Source organism: Physeter macrocephalus, chromosome 2, assembly GCF_002837175.3.
Source record: "Physeter macrocephalus isolate SW-GA chromosome 2, ASM283717v5, whole genome shotgun sequence".
NCBI classification, from domain to species: Eukaryota; Metazoa; Chordata; class Mammalia; order Artiodactyla; family Physeteridae; genus Physeter; species Physeter macrocephalus.
In genome coordinates this window covers 116525681-116540496 of record NC_041215.1, presented here as the reverse complement: position 1 = coordinate 116540496, position 14816 = coordinate 116525681, and the positions used below count along the sequence as shown (strand labels likewise).

Below are 14816 nucleotides of genomic sequence, written 5' to 3'. Positions count from 1 at the left end.
TTCCCATGATTTCAACAATGTCTACATACTTATGACTCCCAAATTTACATGTCCAATTGACATCTCTATTTTGAATTCCAGATCTTTATTTTCAAATACCCACAGAACATTACTATTTGGATATTCCACAGATACCACAAGTCAGCATATTCAAAGCCAAGTTCATCTTTCCCTCAAACTTGATCTTTCTGCTGTACTTTCCATTTCAATAAAAGGCTTCATATCCCATTCAGTCAGCAGAGATTGTCATCCTATTCCCCATCTCTCTCCCCTCCAATCCTGTTCAGTTGAAGTAGGCCTCCACTCTCCACAAATCCCTCATTTCAGGTCCTCCTCATCTCACGCACAGACACATGTAGTGAATTCTGCTTCAACCATGTATTTTTGCAGTTCATTCTCACAACTGGTTCTCAGCCCGAGTGATTTTGCCTCCTGGAGGACATCTGACGACGTCTAGAGACATCTTTGATTATCATAGCTGGGGCACCTACTACTGGCATTCAGTTGGTAGAGGCCAGGGATGTTGATTAACATCTTATAATGCACAGGGCAGCCAATCCCCACCCCTGGATTTATGAAATTACCTCATCCCTAATATCAATAATGCCATAGTTGAAAAATTAATGACAGAGTAATATTTTCTAAATTACAAATTTGAGTCCCTCCTTGACCTGCCTCCTTCCTGCTGCTCATCTCCCACAACTTCTCTACACATTACTCTGCTCTACTCCTTGAATACACTATGCTCTCATCCTTTTCTTCTCACTATTTCTGACTAGGATGCTGATTTGCTATTTCTTTCTCTGTTAAATATTAAATATATTTTAAAACTTGGCTCAACACAACTTCTTCTAAATTATTCTAGGGAACGTAAGGTATTCCTTATCCTGCTCCTGAAGAGCCATGTCATAAAACTTACACAACAAATTGTAATTTTTTGTACACATGCATGTATTTTCCTTCTAGACCTATATTGTGCAATGCTACTGGCTACTGAGTACTTGAAATGTAAAGTACTGCAATGAATTTTTAAATTTAATTTAATTTCATGTAAAATCGACATTTTCTCATGTAGCTAGTCACAATCATACTGGACACTTTAGACAAAGAACAGTTCCATCATTACAGAAAGTTTACTTAGTACTACTGTAAATCTTTTGTACTCTGTTTGGGGCTTATATTATACACTTAAAAACTATTTAAATGAATGAGTTAATGAATCATTATTTCCATAGCTGAATCATCAGAGCAAAACTTTTCCTAATGCTTATGATTGACCTCTCTCCAGAATTATGCCAGATATTCCCATTGATTTTTAATTTGCTATTTTTGGTATTTAAAATTTGTTGCATTACATTGATAGATAGCTATCCACTTTGTGTGTAGATTTTTATTCTTTAATTATATTGTAGTTCATCAAGGAGCAGGACTAAATACTTTACTTGGCTGAATCACCCACAAAACCTAGCATAATGCCTTTCATTCTGCAAATGCTGAATAAATTGAAAGCACAGCTCTGGTAGAATTGAGGACACATCAGCCCAACTTCCTGTCTGCCAGATATGGTGAAAATTAGTGGATTTCTGAAGGTAAAGGGGAGAAGAAAGTTTAACAAATCACTGAGAGTCTTTCTACTTTAAGGACAATTTTTGAAACTAACGTTTTATTCAAGGAGAAATGGAAAATCCCTAATGTGGCATATGAAATGAATGCACTCTGCCTCTGGCAATGAGCCCCTTCTAAAAGCACTAGAGATACATTTTCTGACTCTCATGTGAGTTTACTTCATTTTCAGTGTCATTATTGGCATTATTTCAGATATTCATGTATGAGATCTTTGTCTTGTGGGCCCTTGATGTTTTCTTGTGATGTGGTTTGTCACACTGCAATAGTCATTCATGATATATTTACATAGTAACATGCTGACTATAATGTCAAAGTAGGGCAAGAGGATTTTTGGAATATGAAGGAATAAACCAAAGAGGTATAAAGTAAAAACTAAAGCTTAGTACTTAATATCTGAAGAGAGAACAATATTAAATTATTTCAGTTTGGCATTGCTGTGTACATCAAAGGAAAGATTTCAGTTTTGCTGCTGGGTTTGCTAGTAAGTATGGAGTCAAAAAGGATCATTCAAATTTCAGAAAGACCAGATGTTGAAAACACATTCTTGTTTCCCTTAAAAGCCTTCTAACTGATATATTCAAATTCAATAGCTTTTCTCAATTTCTGAAGAAAACATTAGAGACTATAGACACATTTCTGAAAGAGAATATAAAGGTTGTCCAGATCAGTCTCCCACAGATTACAAAAGTGAAGGCTTGAGAAATTAAGGGACTGGTTTAAGCCTTCACATGAAATCCATGGTCCAATCAGGACTATAATTCAGGTTTACTACAGACACACTGTCAATCTTTATTTTTTATGGAAGGAAGGGCTAACTATAAATTTTAAAAAGAATGTCGTTATCATTATAATCACATATCTTCTGATTAAATCTGTTGACAGTTAAAGGCAGATGATAAAAAGACTTCCTCTGTCAGTTACAATGGAGAATGGAGTAACAGGGACCAGATTTACTCTCCTGTGTGAAAAATCCAAAAAAATGGTCAAGATACAGGAAACAATAGTTTGCAAGACACCATACATGAGGCAACAAAGGTCAATAATCACTGAGATACAGGAAACTAATGATGTGAGCCACAGAAAATTGCTGTGATATACTGCCTTGATAGTTTCTAGTCCACAGCACAGGGAGAGGGAACTGGACAGTGCATGGCTGACTCCGAGGTTGAGGGGATAAAGCTGAGAGTCCAAGGAAACAAGGCAGCTCAAGTTTGCAGAGCAAGAGTACATGAGGAGAGAACCCCGGAGATCTGCAGAGCAATTTCCTCCAGTATTTAGCTGAGTACTGATTGGCATGTGCATTTGAGGAAACTACCCAGAGGCCTGGAAAAGAACCACTTGAAATGATTAGAGGGAACAGGGAAAGGCACTCATGTAAGGCTGGGAATTGTGCCTGTCCCAGTAGCCAGACTGAAAAAGTTCAAGATTCAGGGGCACTGTGTGGACTAGAGCACAAAGAAGTGTCTTGCTTCAGAAATGGGGAAATAATTAACTCTAGATTAAGAATGGCTCCAGTGCCACCTAACAAATCTTAAGAGCAGACATGAAAGAACCAATTTCTAAGTAATTTAACAGAAAAAAAACCTCAAGAATATTTATAGGAATACAAAAATATCTAGCACCTAACAAGATTAGTTTAATGAATTTATTAGGTTCATGTAATATTGGCCAGAGGTTTGTCAAGTTTTTGTTTATCCTTTCAAAAAACCAGCTTTATTGATCTTTTCTATTGTCTTTTTTGATCTCTATTTTATTTTCTCTCTGATCTTTATTATTTCCTTCCTTCTGCTGACTTTGGGTTTTGTTTGTTCTTCTTTTTCTAATTCTTTTAGGTGGTAGGTTAGGTTGTTTGAGACTTTTCTTGTTTCTTGAGGAAGGCCTGTATCACTATAAACTTCCCCCTTAGAAATGCTTTTGTTGCATCCCATAGATTTTGTAAGGTTTTGTTTTGTTTGTTTTTAAGATTTTTTTGATGTTTTTTAAAAGTCTTTATTGAATCATTTTTACAGTCTTTCTTGAATTTGTTACAATATTGCTTCAGTTTTATGCTTTGGTTTTTTGGCTGCGAGGCATGTGGGATCTTAGCTTCCCGACCAGGGGTTGAACCCGCACCCCTTGCATTGGAAGGCAAAGTCTTTCATTGTTGTTTGTCTCAAGGTATTTTCCAATTTCCTTTTTGATTTTTATCATTGACTCATTGGTATTTTAGGAGAATACTGTTTAGTCTCCATGTGTTCATTGCCCTCCCTCCCCCCGTGGGTTAGTTCTATTTTCATACTGTTGTGGTCAGAAAAGATGTTTGAAATAATTTCTACCTTCTTAAATTTGTTGAGGCTTGTTTTGTGACCTATATGTGGTCTATCCTAGAGAATGTTCAAAAGAAGGTATATTCTGTTTTTTGTTTGTTTGGTTGGTTTTTTTGGTGGGGGGGGCACATAGTGTCCTGTAGATATCAATTAAGTCCAACTAGTCAATTGTGTCATTTAGGATCTCTGTTGCCTTATTAATTTTCTGTCTGGAAGATCTGTCCATTGCTGTCAGTAGGGTATTAAAGTCTCCTACTATTATTTTATTCCTGTCAATTTCTACCTTTATGTCTGTTAGTATTAGTTTTATATGTGTAGGTGCTCCTACATTGGGTGCATATATGTTAATGAGTGTAATATCCTCTTCTTGCATTGATCCCTTTATCATTATATAACGTCCTTTGCTGAGTAGAGTATCCTAGGTTGCAGGTTTTTCCCTTTCAGGACTTTCAATATATTACGCCACTCCCTTCAGTTCTGTAAAGAAATCAGCTGATATCTTTATGAGGGTTTCCTTGTAACTGACTCCGTTTTTGTCTTGCTGCCTTTAGAATCTTCTCTTTATCCTTAACTTTTGTCATTTTCATTGTGATATGTCTTGGTGTGGGTCTGTTTGGGTTCATCTTGTTTGGGATGCTCTGTGTACCCTGTACCTGAATATCTGTTTCCTTCTTAAGGTTTGGGAAGTTTTCAACAATAATTTTTCAAATACAGTTTTGATCCCCTTCTTTCTCTCTTCTCCTTCTGCAGCCCCTATTATGCATAGGATGGCATATTTATATTATCTCATTGCTTTGTTTTTTGTCTTCTTGTCTGCTGTTGTGATTGAGTGATTTCCATTATTCTATCTTCCAGATCACTTACTCATTCTTGTGTGTTATGTAGTCTGCTACTCATTGCTTCTAGATCGGTTTTTATCTTTGCAACTGAGTTGTCTAATTTTGATTGGTTCCTCCTCTTGTTCTTTTCACTAGGAGTAGTTCCGCTGTTTTTTCATTTTATTTAACTTTCTCTGTCACTATAAATTTAGGAGAAACAGTTATCTACTGTGGTCTTGAAGGGGTGTTTTTATGTGGGACCACCCCTGTGTAGACTCTGTAAGTCCAATATTTTTGGTGTAAGGGCTGTTTTTGGTATAGATGCCAGCCATATCCTTCCTCAGTGTGTGATGGCCATTAGCCCCTTGCTGGTGGGTGTGATTAGTGTTGTGGTGTCCAGAGCCTGCACTGGATGTTGGGTGGGGCCTCCTCTCTGTTCATGGCTGATAGCCCTGTCAGAAGCTGAAGTCTGCTCCCCAGTTGTTGGAATGGAAGCCCTGAGTGTTGGGTTCAATAAGGCTCTGTTGTCCTTCAGTGCATGCTCTGTCCCAAAGGAGGTGAGTGCTGAAGCAAGTGAGGCCCGTGTGGTCACAGTAAACCTATGCACCTCCCATACATCCATGGTTTTGCCCAGAAGCAGCCCAAAGTTGTGTCCTTTTCTCCATTGTGTTCGTCCCGGATCCACTGCTAGGCTGGTTCTGGTGGGTGGGGTCCATACCCCAGGCCCTCTAGGCTACCTCTGTGCAGCTAGACTGAGTCCTCTCTTAGGGTCCATCCTCCTGCGATTCACTGCCTAGTTGCTGCACACGCTAGCAGCCCCCAGTTGGTGCGCATTTCAGGCTGGGCAGTGCAGCAAGGTGGCAGCCATCAATGCAGGGGTATCTCTGTCCTGACTGCTAGCAAGCCAGCACATAGCACTCCTCTTGAGCAGAGTCCAGCCCCCTCAAGTCCCTCCATCTGTCCCAGCGGATCTCCCAGCAGGCAAGGGGGCTTCCCAGAGTGAGGGCCTGCCCGTATCAACCTTCTCTTCTTCACAGATACCTTCCAAGGGTGCTGGTCCTGTCTTGATACTTTTTTTTTTTTCTTTCTACCTGGTTATATGGGAATCTTTCTTGAAGATTTGGTTGTATAAGAGATCTTCTGCCAGCTTCCAGTTGGTTTTCGGCAAGAATTGTTCCACATCTAGGTATATTTTTGATGTGTTTGTTGGGGGAAGTGAGTTCCATGTCCTTCTACTCCGCCATCTTGATCCTCTGAGGCTATTTCTAATTCACATACCTGGTAAGCAGTAGCTGGGATCAGAAACTCAATCTGATTGAATTCAAATCCATTAGATAAACAAGAAGAAAGTCAGGAATAAATTCGTATGTAAATCAGATGGAAGGTCTTTATTCAAAGCTTTTAAATTGAATTTCGATGCACATTATTATTTAATTTTGGCATAGTGACCTTGGAACTAGCAGAAGTTGAGGGTAAAAATATGAGATATTGGGGGAGGGGGAGGGGAACGTGGCTCCTTATTGAACATGGCCAGACAATGAAAAGCCTGAATAGAGCTTAGAGTTTTATATCTTTTCTTGTCACTTTCCCTGTGAAACTGGAAAATAAATTTAAGATTTAACTAACACATGCCAATAGAATTCTCATCCAATGTTTAAGCAATTATAATATGACACATATATGTATAATTAATGTGGTCACTTGAGTAATTCACACACATACTACACACACACAGACACAGAGCATATATTTTCTTGAAATGCTTATAATTTGAGAGTTCTTTGCCTCTGCCCATCAACTTATTTTCTCTAAACAACCATTTTTAAGTAAAGCACATACGCCCATATTTATTAACATTTGAATGAAGCCTGCACTGATAATCTTACTTCCTAAAACAACCCACACTAATGGGTTTTCTAATTTGTGAATTAAAGGACATTCAAATGCTTTTAAAAACCAGTTTGTCAACTGCTAAACTTTTACTACTTTTTGATCCATTTAATCAAGCTGCTCTAACCCATCCTTTTCCCAGAATAGTACTTTTCTATCCCTCCACTAGTCTACTTTCATTTGTTATGATGAGCTGAAGAAAGAAATTTGTACATAATTTTAAAAGATGATGAAATTTCTTTTTTAAAGGACTCTGATAAAATTTAGTCATTGATTAAATATTTACCAGATAAGTGTTCCATGTTAGAATGACCCAGTTCCAGGTAATGGAGTGTGGTGAGGGAGAGAGGACAGGAGAGATGCAAAACAGAAATGGATAAGACATGATCCTAAGCCCTTAATGAGGTATGGAGTCATCTGTTGAAAATAATTTGTAAACCTCCTAAATGAAATGAAATATATTTTCCTATAACTTCACATTTTAGAGATATTTATACATGAGAACAAAATAGATGTAAATGAATCTCTGATTCAACAGACTTGAGAAGAACACCATGCTTTCTTTCCCAGTGCTCTTCATCCCAGGTTGGACCATTAATCTGTTTGTTAACCTGTAACTCAGCACACTGCCACTCTGTTCTTTCCATTTGCCAATTCAAAAAATAGAACATTCCCTTTGGAGTTTGAAATGAATAGCACATGATACTACTGGAGCAGTTTTTGCATTAATTTACATAAGGAACTGGAGATCAGAGGACCCCCTGAAGAGTAAAAACTAGTCACAGTTGATGTTACACTTGAAATATACCAGGGATGGCAATTTCAATGATGTAGACACTTAACTTTATTAATCTGTTGTCCTTCATCAAGGGAGAATGCCAGTCCTTCTATATTCCCAGAGTAATGAAGGGGGCAGGGCAGGAAATGAAAATCAGAGAAATATGAGTCTTCTGCTACAGTTACTAGAGGTCAGAGAGGGGTTTGGAACCTGGATGTCCACATTAACAGCTGACTTTTGTGCAGACTGTGAAATATCTGGTCAAACCAGTCTCTCTCCTTGTTAGAACAAGATTTGATTTTTTTATTCACCTAAATCATTTCCACAAATATTTACAGAGCACTTACTAAGAATTTTAACATCTTTATTGGAGTATAATTGCTTTACAATGGTGTGTTAGTTTCTGCTTTATAACAAAGTGAATCAGTTATAATATACATATGTTCCTAAATCTCTTCCCTCTTGCATCTCTCTCCCTCCCATATATATGTCCATGCCACTCTCTCACTTTGTCCCAGCTTACCCTTCCCCACCCCATGTCCTCAAGTCCATTCTCTAGTAGGTCTGCCTCTTCATAGCAGTTACTTCTTGAAGTATGGATTCATAGGGTCACATTTACCCCCAAACACAAAATTAAGTGGAGAAAATCACATTAAAGGGGATAATTAAATCTTCTTGTAATCATGCTTGTGAGTAAATTGGTGTGACAATTCTTTTTGCTCTAATTATGTGATTCAGGGATAAAGTATGATACATTAGGCATTATTCATATATGTAAAACAATCTCTTGAAAAACTCATGCTATTTACCATGCATATAGTTTTTCAAACTTTTAAAATCTCATGCAAGTTTAGACTGACTACAATTAATCATGACTAGAGAAAAATGTATGATTTTATATTGATATTTTGATATTAAAACATTTTTGTACTGTGAAAATTACTTAAATAAGACTTCATTGTACTGGAAGACCAGTTGCCTAAATGGCCAAATACTCTGAGCAGTGACACTGTTTCTTATAAAAGTAGTAAATATATTTTGAAGAATTTTTGGCAGCTGTATGCTCAAAACAAACATGGACAATCTGAAACGTGTCATAAATTTTAAAATAATACTTTAGGATCAATAGTATAAAATAAATTTAATCATTTCACAGCGAACATTGTCCAAAGAATGTCCTCTAAAATACCGCTTGAGTTCTGACCTGTGTTGGATTTCTAATATTTCCTAATCAATGAATATTTATTGGTTACTTTCTGTACCAAGAATTATGTCAAGGGCTATGGGGTAAAAAATATTAAGGTATTATTCAGCCAAAAGAATCTATTGTGCTTCTCATAGCCAGGGAATTTTTGTATAAATAAACAATTATGAGGTTACTCTAAAATAGCCTCAACCATTCCACATTTAACCAATAAGAACAACCTAAGTTAACAATTATCTATTAGATGTAAGATATTCCACCTGCTTAATCTAATCGTTGTCCACTCCATGCGCCCTGTTCTTCTAACATTGCCACACCTCCACCATCTCAGGAACTTGGCCTTTGCTGTTGCCTTTGCTTGAGTTTTCTTAAAATCATTGCATGGTTTTCTTAAATGTCATTCTCTCGGAGAGTCCTTCTGTGACCATTTCATTATAAGCTCCAACTCTTACCTCGTTACTCTTTACCCTAATTGATTCTGGATAGATAACACTTATTATTCTTGAGACTATTCAAGGGTTTACTTGTTTAATGTCTCTGGTTCTTACCAGAATATACAGTCCATAAGGACAGAACTTGTTCATTGCTGAACCTTTAATATTTAGAGCAGTGTCCAGGACATAGTAGGTGCTCAGTAAAGAGTTACGCTGAAATTCCATTAATAAACTTTTTATATATGCCAAAATATTTTAAGTCCTCTAAAGAATATCTATATTTGTATATATAGAGATATATATATACACATACACACAAATTATCAGTTTCATAGTCAAAGAAGAAGTCAAGAAATATGGCATGATCATGTTGTTCCTAATTTTCATGGAACCATCAAGAAAACTACAAACGCATAAATCACCTCTATCCAACTAGAGAAGTTATTGAAGGTTAAACTTTGGTGGCAGGGTGATATCTTAAATGTATTGTTTCTTCTTTGTCATATGCAGTGTTAAATTTCTGAGAACAAAACAAAGTAGAACTAAAGAACCTCTATCAATTTATTACATTAAAATATTCTCTAATTAATATTTGAATATCTGCTTACACAAACTTTTTTTCCTTCACTTTTGTTTGTGTCACATTTTCCTATCAAAAATTATTTTTTCTTCACAAAATGTTAGGGCAAGAAGGTTACTTTCTAAAAGATTTAGTTTAAGAATATATACTATGGCATTAGTTTAAAAGATATGAAGTTAATTTTTAATATGTAGGAATTATTGAAATAATTCAAATATTATACAAAATGAAAATGTCATGTTCCACATGCTTTAATTTTCTATTCTGCTGTTGTCTCCAATTTCCCCAGATAGAACCTGCTTTAGTGTTTTTCACCACACATCTAAAAGTTTTGACTTATGCATCATCTAGGTGCAGTAATGAATAAGAACTGACATCAAATATCAATATTATTGGCCCAGCTAAATGGTAGTTGACATCAAGTTGTATTGCTGAAGAAGTAAACAAAATTAAGTTTTTTTGGTGTGTAAGTACTGCCTGACATCATTTGTCCTTCAGAAGATCAATGGCTGTATGACCTAAATGTTATTTGTATCTCTTTATATAAAATGGCCAAAGATGAATACTAAGCAGTTTCTGTTTGAGATTGGTTAAAAATAAACAAAATTCAGAATATCAGAAATTGAGCTTCCTTTGCTAAAATGGAGTGAGGATAACTTTTTACGTAGGCAATTGCAGTATTTACTTTTTCATGATTTTTAAAAAAGATAATTAATGCATTTATATCCACATACTAGTAACTTGGGAAAAGCAATTAATCTATTCCAGATCAAATTTAAAACTCTTAACTGCCTAATTATTAAATGGTATACTATGATATGAAACAGACAGAATACTCCTATGGAGGTTTATGCCCATTTTTTTTTTTAGTGGAATTTAGCTCAAGTTTAATACAATTCCATAATTTCTTATTTAGAATAGTTTTAGAATTTCATTTTCTTATTTTTGTTAAAGTGTGAAATATATACTGCAGTTTTATGTTTATAACATTTATATTATATTAAATAAAATTAAATTATAGGATAGAAGAAAGTCATATATTTGTGTGTGGTTGTTCTTTTATTTATGTCTACTTATTTGAACACACATGGCTAGAAAGAAATATTAGCTCCAAGAATAATAATAGTAGTAGTAATAATAATAATGATAGTAATAGTAGGAGTGGTAGGAGTAGAAGTGATAGTAATAGCATTTTCGATTTGCCAGGTACTATGTTAAACACATTATATGTATTATCTAATATTCACTGTTCTTTATATCATTCATTTTTACAAAAGAACTAAATGATTTACTCAAGATTATACATCTTCTCAGCCATAAAAAGGAATGAAATTGTGCAAATTGCAGAGAAGTGCATGGACCTAGGGACGGTCATACAGAGTGAAGTAAGTCAAAAAGAGAAAAACAAATATGGTATAATATTGCTTATATGTGGAATCTAGAAAAATGATACAGATGAACTTATTTGCAAAGCAGAAACAGAGACCCAGACGTAGAGAATGGACTTATGGATACCAGGGGCGGGGTGGGGAGTGGGATTATTCACCACTATGTATAAAATAGATCACTAATGTGAAACTACTGTATAGCACAGGGAAATCTACTCAGTGCTCTGTGGTGACCTAAATGGGAAGGAAATCCACAAAAGAGGGGATATATATAGACATATAGATGATCCACTTGGCTGTACACCAGAAACTAACACAACATTGTAAAGCAACTATACACACGGTATATATGGGGCGATGCACAGGTGGGAGCTGGCAGGGCAGAGAGGAGGAGGCACTGGTCTGCAGCAGCAGCTTCTACTACCAGCCCTTGGGGCACTCAGCCCTGTGCTCAAGCAATCACTGTCAATGATAAAGTGACTACTGAAGTTATAACTGTATTAAATTAATGCTAATAATTTGGATAGTTTATTTTATTTCTGGCTGCTCAGGTAACATTAGCCCTTAACCCAGCATATATGGTTCTTTCCCTTTTTTTTTTTTTTTCTTTCTGGGTACAGCTGTAAAATATTTGGATATAGGAAATGTGTTATTCCTGTAGCCTTGATATTCATGGTGGATTATAAAATATACATTTTTGTGAGATATCAAAGATTAAGATTATTTTGATAACATTATTTACAGATTTAATAGATGTGGTTATCACAAGTCTGTTGAGGGGGAAAACTACTGCATAAAATAAGTAACTTGGAATAAATATTTTTACATCAGTTTGGAAAAAAATTAATGAAAAAAAAAAAAAGATTATACATCTTGTGAATGGCAAAGCCAGGATCCAAAATGTACTAGGAGATAAGTATAACTGCAACTGGGTAATTTTCCAGGGCTCCAGAGTTATGGAACACTATGATTTATAAAAGCTTTTTAAGGAGCAACTAATCTATTGTGAGAATTATCAATAAATGAGTTTGTGTCTTGCAGTTCAATATCCACAGGACTTTGAAAGCCAGTAAAGTTGAAATAAATAAGATGCAATGATACAATGCTGTAATGAAATCCTTGTGCTTTCATTTGTCTAAAACTCTGCATTTATTCATCACATTTTTTAATATTAAGTATGCAAAATAAGCTATACTAGATGCTGGAGCTATTGAGCCAAACAAGATTTAAAATGTCCTTTTTCTCATTCCTTTTTACCGCTTTCCAGTGTAGAGAGATTTTTTTTTTTTTTAAAGTGAACAGACAGAAAAGCCCCGAGACAACTGTGAACCATGACTGATCTTTCTGCTTCTGCATTGGGATTAATAGGGTCACAGTGACTCATGAAAAGATGGGGAAAGGAACCAGTTAGGAGAAAGGGAAAGCAATGGTTTCATTTTTAGCATATTAAAATGAGATATAGATATTTAGGCTGAGATGCAAAATAGCTAACAGTGAGTCTGAAGTACAGAGTGGGATTTACCTAGAAATCATCACATGCAGATGAAATTTAAAGCCACAGGTTTGAGTGAGATGATGCAAGAAGAGAACCTGCTAGAGAATAAGATTTAAGATTGAGTCTTGATAGTTTAGTATTGGGGAGTCAGGTAGTAGAGAAGGATCCAGAACAGTAGTTTAAAAAGCAGTGACCACAGGGGCTTTCCTTCCCTGGTGGTGCAGTGGCTGAGAATCTGCCTGCCGATGCAGGGGACACGGGTTCGAGCCCTGGTCTGGGAGGATCCCACACGCCCCGGAGCAACTGGGCCCGTGAGCCACAATTACTGAGCCTGCGTGTCTGGAGCCTGTGCTCCGCCACAAGAGAGGCCGCGATGGTGAGAGGCCCGCGTACCGCGATGAAGAGTGGGCCCCGCTCGCCGCAACTAGAGAAAGCCTTCGCACAGAAACGAAGACCCAACACAGCAAAAATAAATAAATTTTTAAAAAAGCAGTGACCACGGAGATTTTACTTCTCAGGATTCAAGAAGAAGGTTTTAAAAGTAACTATGAAAAGTAAAGTTTAACAATAATGGAGAAATGGTTAGTAGATGAAACAATACGGAAATCAGAGCGTTTCAGGGGAGCTGTTGACTTGCAGTTCATATTTGAATGGTTGAGGAGAAAATGATACGGGAGACTTCTGGGCAACATGGAGGAATAAGATATAATGCAGAAATAATACCACCACTCAAAAGTCAAAGAAATTATAGATATACAGATATAGATATACATACATCTGAACTCAAATAATACATAATGAAACGAGGAAAGGGAAATTTAAAGTTAATTTAAAGAAAAAATCCAGTTTGTTTGTATAGTTTCCTCCAGTGTTTTTAGTCAGTTCCAGTATCGGCCAAAGAATGTAGATTTGCCAGTTAAGCACTACAGAAAAAATGAGGTCAAATTGAACCAAAGTCCTTTGTGGTGGAATTGTCAGAATGACAACTGAGGAACCCAGGCTGGGGTAAAATGAAAAGTGAAGGCAGAAAGGTGATAAGATGCTGAGTAAGATTTTAGCCGAGTAGAGCTCTCAGTGAAGTGGAAATAGTGTACTGGCTTTACTTAGAGCTGGAAGACAGGTATCTTTAGAAAAGCAATGCTTGAAAGTGAGATTTTGGAAGTGATGCATTTACAGTTAATGACAAAGTGCTCGCAGTTTGACTTCGGGAGTATACGACTGAGGATAAAGAAGTGTTGGAGGAAAAGTGGTCAACAAGAAAGTGATCAGAGTGCTGTATGGGCCATATGTGTAGGGAATGACAGTGATTCAGGAACTCTAGCCTTCAAAGAATGAGGGAGAGTGACTGGGAGCTTCCAGTAGTGAAGCTCAGCAGTGAATCTACCTTAGGATTTCAGTGGGGTTATGGCACATTTTGATTTTAAAATATCTCATTTGATCCATGATCCATGACTTAATTTGGAAAGTTCAATCTGCCCTCAATGACTTTTGAACTAAAGCTGACTTAGCCCACACTTCCTGAGGCAACTCTTTATCAGACAACTTGAATCCATAACCTCTGATACCTGTGGATAGGAAGCTCAGGGTAAGATACCTAGGGATAGGAAATGCAGTGGACTTAATCTTTTTTCTATACTATCATATTTTATGAGTATTTGGCTTTTTGATTTTTCATTTTGATATAGTCATTTTGATTCTATGGCCATTTTGACATGCAGAATGTGATTGTTATACTTATTTCTGTTATTGATAGGTGCCCAGGCCAGCATGTTTTCCCTTATTACATAGACTCTCATCTTCAAAGAGCTGTGTTTGTCCCTTAATCTTATCCCATTACCCTTCCTCTCTCTCACACACCCTTCTACTCCACCCTCTAATGATCCATATACATGATCAACCAATTCCCCTGTAATGCCACTCTCTGTTCCAAACACTTCCTTCACCTTCTTGGCCTGACTTATTTCTTGTAGTTACACTCTTCTTCAAGTTCTCTAAAACAGGAAATTATTTCTCTTGCCCTCCACATGACTCAAGGCCAACAGAGGGGGTATCTACTTTACTACAAATTACTATTAAACCCCTTTCCCTCTTATTTGCTTAAAACTCGCAACCGCTGTAAAGATAAAACTGATAGACTTCACTCTCTTTCACCATATTCAGGGCAGTTACAGTTTCCATGGCATTATACAGGTGGAAAACAAGTTAGAATTTGACTAGTCTTCTATTAAGGCTGTATATTATATCATTCACTTCAAAACCAAAATATCCATATTTTTATATAATTAGTTGCAATAAAG

General features: G+C 36.5%; 1 protein-coding gene across 1 annotated transcript in view; it reads right to left on the bottom strand.

The window, feature by feature from the left end:
- The window catches only part of SPAG16 (sperm associated antigen 16), a 906896-nt gene that overhangs the window by 267463 nt on the left and 624617 nt on the right, over positions 1-14816 (bottom strand). The gene's annotated exons all lie outside the window — the stretch shown is intronic.